Source organism: Ambystoma mexicanum, chromosome 10 (genome assembly GCF_040938575.1).
Source record: "Ambystoma mexicanum isolate Mex_15411 chromosome 10, UKY_AmexF1_1, whole genome shotgun sequence".
Taxonomy (NCBI): domain Eukaryota; kingdom Metazoa; phylum Chordata; class Amphibia; order Caudata; family Ambystomatidae; genus Ambystoma; species Ambystoma mexicanum.
In genome coordinates this window covers 1679388500-1679395377 of record NC_090932.1, presented here as the reverse complement: position 1 = coordinate 1679395377, position 6878 = coordinate 1679388500, and the positions used below count along the sequence as shown (strand labels likewise).

At 46.2% G+C, this 6878-nt stretch overlaps 1 non-coding gene across 1 annotated transcript; it reads left to right on the top strand.

Moving 5' to 3' along the window:
* The first annotated feature begins 6594 nt into the window (after nt 1–6594).
* TRNAF-GAA (transfer RNA phenylalanine (anticodon GAA)) lies at nt 6595–6667 on the top strand. Its single transcript has one exon. It is a non-coding gene; the product is annotated as a tRNA-Phe (tRNA).
* The last annotated feature ends 211 nt before the right edge of the window (nt 6668–6878 follow it).

The window sequence follows — 6878 nt, the reverse complement described above, 5'->3', positions numbered from 1 at the left end:
TCTGACTGACAGTGCAGGGGCTGAGGCTCTGCCTGAACAGAGTTGCAACGGCTGAGGTTCTACCTGAGCTGACAGGTGCAAGGGTTGAGGCTTTTCCTGAACTGACAGGTGCAAGGGCTGAGGCTCTGCCTGACTTACAGGTACAAGGGCTGAGGTCCTCCCTGATCTGACAGGTGCAAGGGCTGGGGCCCCACCTTATCTGACAGCTGCAAGGGCTGGGGCTCTGCCTGGACTAAGAGGTGCAAGGGCCGAGGCTTTGCCTGAACTGACAGTGCAGGGGCTGAGGCTCTGTCTGAACTGAGAGGTGCAAGGGCTGAGGCTTTGCCTGAACTGAGAAAATTACGTTTGATAGGCCACCTGGTCCTGGGGCATGAGAGGTACTAGCTTTCTTTATCAAGGTGACTATTACCTCCAAGTCGTGATCCAAATTCCAGACCGGCTGTGATTTAAAGATCTGTAATTCTAAGGAACCCGGTTCGGAGTATAACCTTTCAAAATGGTTTGTCCATTTATCCTCCGAGACAGCGTTTGATTGATCATTTGTCTGAGTGTTACCATTAGATTTAATCAAATTCCATACTGCGCACAAATCTTTCTTACTGATGGCTTTAAGCATTCTTTCTGCATTCTGTTGGACCATAGAAACCGATTCCAACAAAGCCAATATTTATATTGGTTTTTCAGTTTCTTGATGAATGTGTCTATATCGGCCAAGGGGTTATTCTTAAGGAGCCTAATTGCATTCCTCAGAGCACGTCTTTTCACGACTAGCTGTATATAATCACCTGAGAAATTGAGCATGTGTGAAATTCCGAGAGGAAAATAACTTACTGTTTGTTCGTCGTATCAGGCCCTGGTGCTAACGTTTCAACTGCACTCTCATTCTAGAGAAGCCAGAGACTGTGCTAAGCTTGAGTTTACCATCATATCCTGTGCTGAAAACGTGGTGAAGGGAAGCCAAAGGCTTGAACATCCTGACATATTATTTCTTGAACACTTCTTTCTTTTACAAAACATTGTTTCCACATTATTTGTATTTAGAGGTAAGGATTGGCAATAGGTTTATTAGTATAGGCACTTTTATTTTGACGAGACACCACTAGGACCTGCGTTATTATTTGATGGCCGTAGCTTGCTCCCATCTGTAGATTTAGGATTAGATGGGCGTTTCTCAAACCCTTTTTGAAGTTCAATAAACACCCTTGAATTGTGGTCACGTGTGTCTGTCTTACTGTTGATAACATGCCTTCCTTAGAGACATTTGGAGCATCATCAGACCTTCTTCAAATTAACAGTGCTTGACTTGATGATCTGTTACCAAACCATTGAAATCTTGGCCTCAGATGCATCCTTCTATATGAAAGATAGAAGGGGCATGCTAGAAGGAAGTGCTCCAGTGATTTGACCCTATGCAGGCAGTATAGACATTTATTTGATTCCGTCGTAACCCGTGCATTCCGTATTGCTGCCACTGGTAGGATGCTAGGATGTTGAACCTTTATTTAGTATACAGCAAACTAGGTCTCATAATATCCAAATATGATTTATATCCCCTGCTGCTCTTATTCTCCAAATAGATTATCATTGCAGAAGTGAATACAGATCTCAAGAAGTCCTGATCTATTTTCTGCTGGTAGGTTGCTTCGATGATTTGTTTAGCGTTACCCCCAATGTCAGCAGGACACTGCCAGAGATCACTATGACCTATCAAATGCAGCCAACTTTTGACACACGAAAACCACTTCATACACAAAGCTCCTGGCTGCCCCCAAAATGTCAATAAACGTATGTAGCTCCACTCTGCTCCACAATCTTATTCAATGTAAAATGGGTATTAGGGTCACAATGGCCCCTGTGGCAGGTAGAGCAATCTCCCCGTCGATTAAGATTGTGGATGTCCCACACGGGAGTCTTAGGGTGTTCTTTATTAAACCATTCTCAAATGTCCCCAATTTCCTACAGTTCGAGTGGCCCCAGAGCTCTGCACCATATAAGGCAGCCTGCTTGACTTGGGCCTTTTACATCTGAAGAAAGGAGGAGTTGAGTGGTAGAGGCCAGGAGGGAGGAGGAGAGGTCTGCCCACTCAGAGAGAAATGAGGTGATTTGACCAGGAGGCCGGTAGATGGTAACCACAGTAAGAGAAAGGCGAGAGAGAAAGCCTACAGCCAAGGCATTCAAAAGAGAAGTAAGTCTGAGTGGGAATGATAGAGGCAGGAATCCACTCAGGAAAGATCAAGGCTACCCCCCCCCCCACCGGGAGGATCTGGGTGCTGAGAGGATCTTGTAGCCATCAGGGAGGAGAGTGTATAAGCTCGTGACTGAGCTGGCCGTGAACCATGTCTTAGTAAGACCAAGGACATCAAGGTCTAGTTCTTCAAGGAGGTGGCAGATGTCAGAGGAGTGTTTGACGGCAGAGCAAGAGTTGAGAGTGGCAATATGAAGAAGGTTGCCAGCCTTAAAGACCTTCCGGGGAGGGGTACAGATCGGAGGTATGCCCTGTGGAGGAGAAAGAGCCCTCGGAGGGGCAGAGGAGGAGGAGGAGGAGAGTGAGGGCAAGGTAGCCAAGGGGGGAGAGGAGGGGACAGCAGGAGATGAAAGGAAATTGATGAGGCGAGGGAAGCGCCTATCAAAGAGGAGGAGATTGGCCTGAGGGCCTTGGACGATGACAGGGCCATTAGGTAGACATTAATGAATGTATCTATGTTAAATGGTAACCCTACCCCCTCACAAACCTATGAGAACAAATGCAGTTGCATTTTTCACCCAGAGGACAATTTAGAATCGCATCATACGCCAACAATAAAACAGGGATTTTGTCTCCAGCCAGAGCCGGGGCATCAGTGTTAGGCAGAATCCTGTGCAGTTCCCTTAGGGAGCACTACAGAAGATTAGGACTACAGGTGTGAGCAATAAATCCCCTTTGGTATCAGTCTGTACCACAAAGATTTAGTTGGTAGCTGTGGCTGAGTAGTCAGACTTATCTCAAGAGGGAGATGAGCAGTATTCAGGGTTTACACAATAGGCCTTCAGCACTTTGGAAGAAGGAAACACTGACCAAAGCTTTGTATTAAAAAGGAATATATATTTATTTTGTACACTACTAATAAAACACCTTTATCACGGTTCTTAAGTAAGTTAAATTCAGTCAAAGGATGTATACACAACTCCCTAGTTAAATTGTAGACAAGTTTGAGCAAGAGTGAAAACTGAGCAAAATGGCACAGTGAAAACCAAACACAAATGGCACTCTAGCAATTTCTTCCAAGGGAATGAAAACACAAGTCATATAGAAATATCTTCTTATAGGCCCCAGCAACACTTCCCATGGGTTTGTGAACCAGTTTAGGCAAGGCAGTACATCAGTATAGCAAATACTTAAATGAAAACTGAGCAACATGGCACAAGGTTTAAAAGTGGGAAGGAAGGGGTGTTTATAAGAAGTAGGTGCACCAACACAGTTCTAGCTGAGAAGCAATCTAGTGAATACAGTTCTAACAAATGTAGCCAGAGTCTGTAGGCCTGTGCCAGAGTCAGTGGTACAGGGCAAGGGCCCAGGAGCAAAACGTACTGCAGTCAAGTCTTTGGTTAACGAGGTTGAAAAGGTGGATGCAGAAGGTGAAAGACAATGTTAAGAGAGAGGGGCGGCCAACCCAACAGGTAGGTAAAGGATTTAAAACACCTTTAGCTCTACCACGCAGAAAGGGCAGCCTGGCAGAACAATGTACCTTATAAATGAAGAAGTGGCTCCTGAAGTGGCTCCTGCGGTGGCGGTTGTTCCTGGTAGTTCCTGCAGTTAGGGGGATCCAGCAGAGGAAGAGAGGTTCTCGTCGTGGAGGACGGTTCGTGTTACTGCACTACCCAGGGATGAAACCAGCCGCGGTGCTGCCCGACGAATAAAAGGTACGCTCCTTTAAATCGCGGTCTGGGTGGACGGGTGCCTGGCTACCCGGTCTCCAAGTAAAGGGTACTGGTGATTCGACCAGGGCAGGTCCAGGAAGGCGATTGGCAAACTGGTTGGCCCCACCAGCTCAAGGGAAGAAGGCTCTTGCAGATGAAGATCTTCTCTCGTCGTGTGGAGAAAAGTGGTGAGACGCTGCAGCAGGGCTTCACCGGTGGTTCAGTCATTGCAGATGTCTTTAGCTTCTCTCCTCTTCGGCTTCTGAGTTCCAGTGGCGACGTCTTGCTCTTCAGTCCTCAGGACCCTGTTTTATGCAAAAAGAGCCCATTTATACAGCCTAGCTGTCACTCACACAGTGGAGTGGTCATCTTGGTGGGAGACCCTCCAGCCTATCAGGATAGAGTGTGACATGGGTTGCTGAGGCAACCCTGTCCAGGGGTCCAACTCCCCCTCCCACACAATGGATCCACCCTAGACTCAGTGGCGCCGAAAGGAGGGCTTCTTGGCAGAAGCCCGCCAAAAGGACGAACAAAGGATCCCTGACCTGGGTTAGGAGTTTAGAGAAAGACACGAGAAAGAAGTTATATAAAAGTTCTGGCAAATAAAACCTACCAGAGTAAAGTTAATATTAAAATACACCGGCGGTATGTTAGAGGCTGTCAGAGAATGTGGTAGCCTCGAACAATGGGAAAATCCCATAGGAAAATATTCACGGTTGAATATTTACGGTAGTAACCACTGCCACCAGCCAGAAACTTTTGCGAGAGGGACTGTACGGTACCCTCTCGAAAATGAACACAAGGGAAAATCTATTAACCCTTCCCAGTACCTCCATAGTAAGATGGGTTGTACTGGTTTAGTTCACAAAAATTGACTAGTAAAGTCAATGGGGACTTTACATGCCCTGGGAGACAGTAGTCAGTCCCAGGGTATGGAGTCTATGTTTGGGGGTCGCTACGACACCCCTGTGTCACTGCACGGAGGGTGCTGTGTAACACATCTGAGTAAAGATGGTTCCTATGTAGGTGAGAGAAACCCCATAGACATTAAACACAAAAATAGCCTAGAACACACATAGCAAAAATGTCTAAGAGTGGGGAAAAAGAGTCTCACTCTTAGCAGGAGAAAAAAAAAACCTTAAAATCCAGCAAAGCTGCTGGGGGACTCTATAGGTAAGGGAAATTAGACATAGAATGAGAATTCTCCCTATCAATCAGAGGGCCTATTTACCAGTTTACTTATCAGGACATTAATGTATAACAAAAAAGAGGGTGGTGGCCAAAACGCAACCCTAGAGAACACCCTTTTCTACTTGGATAGGTTTGGTAGTCTCCTTCCTAAGCCCCACCCAATTACAGCATTATTTCCCTCGTACATTAGCAGTATAGCAGACAATAAGCGGCTTGGTAGGCCATTTTAACCAATATGAGATTTCCTTAAACTGACATTACTTTGAATGCTACTTACAAAAGGGTCGAGTTCAGAATATGGAAAATAATATCATTCTCTTTTTGTTCAACATCATTATCTTTTTAATGTATGATAGAGGGTACTTTTTCTCATATATAATATATATTGTCAGTTTGGTTTACTATCCATCCCAGCGTTGTTTCACTGATAAATTTCGGGCGCTCCCTTTGAAGCGCAGACTGGTACTGCTAAACTTGCCCTATGGCAGGCCACTGCGCCGTATCATCGTACCATTCTCAGTGCCAAACAGATTCACAATGTCTCACTTATTGAGACCTCCTGTATCTACGCCAAAGAGTTGTTTACAATTGTATGGAGTCTTTCCTCAGCTGCACCTGATCCTGTCCCACTTACGCAGGACCCATGAGATTCCTTGTCCCTCTTTTTTGTGGATTAAATTAGGTCCAAAATCAACTCCTCCTCTGTTCAGTTATTCAATCCGCATTCTCCTACAGAATCCTTGCCTGCCACTTCTTGGTCTACATTGTCTACTGTCTCTCCATTTGATGTCTCTGCGGCCATGTTCAAACTTGTCTGCCGCCCCTGGGCATCCAATTCCTGCTTTGTATTATTAAGGGCATTCTGCCTCACTTTGTCCATCTGTTGCCAAAGCTGTGAACACTGCCTTGCTTATCAGGGTTATCCCCTCTTCCCCAAGCATGCCACTGTTATCCTTCTGCTAAAAACAACTCCTTGGCCCCTTTGGTCCCAGCCGATCTCTCTCCTCCTTTTCTCTATGAAACTTCTGGAATACTTGGTCCGTTTTTTGCTCACCACACCTGCTCAATGCACCAGCAGGGCCCCTCCAACTACTCAGATGTGGGTTTGTCTTTCTCTATTTAGTGATGCTTCTTGAGATACTGTTTTTAAGATGTGATGTGCCTGTTTTGTTCATGATATATGTGTAGCCTATTTCTGTATTGTTTTCCCAGCTGTGACTGTCCTTCCAGTTCAGGGATCCTGAGCTCCCCACCCCTCCTCATCTTACCCTTGGGGATAGGTGTTTTCCTGCGTGCATAATGTGCATATGGCCAATGTCCCTAGTCTTGCTTCCTGTGTATACACACTGCCTATGTGTAGGTAGTTGCATGGTTTTGCATGGCTCCCCTATGCTGTAGCCCTGTCCTTGGCTACATGCTCCTTCATTTAGAGGTGTGTGCACACTTTCACCTGTTCCTTGTGCACTTACCACATCTTCCATCCAGATCCGCGGACTCTACTCCTCAGACGAAATAGCTCAGTTGGGAGAGCGTTAGACTGAAGATCTAAAGGTCCCTGGTTCGATCCCGGGTTTCGGCAGAACGTTTTGAACTTTGAGAGAACATATTTATTTACACTACCATTGACCTACCCACACCCCCTCGTAATTATAGAAAACGACACCACTGGCGCGAAAGAACTGAGGCACGAGAATAACAAACGTCGTCATGGGAGTCCCGACAGGGCGGCATAGCAAGACACAGCACGGGTGGTACTCGCACACCAGGTACCAATGACCCGGTGCGCCCCC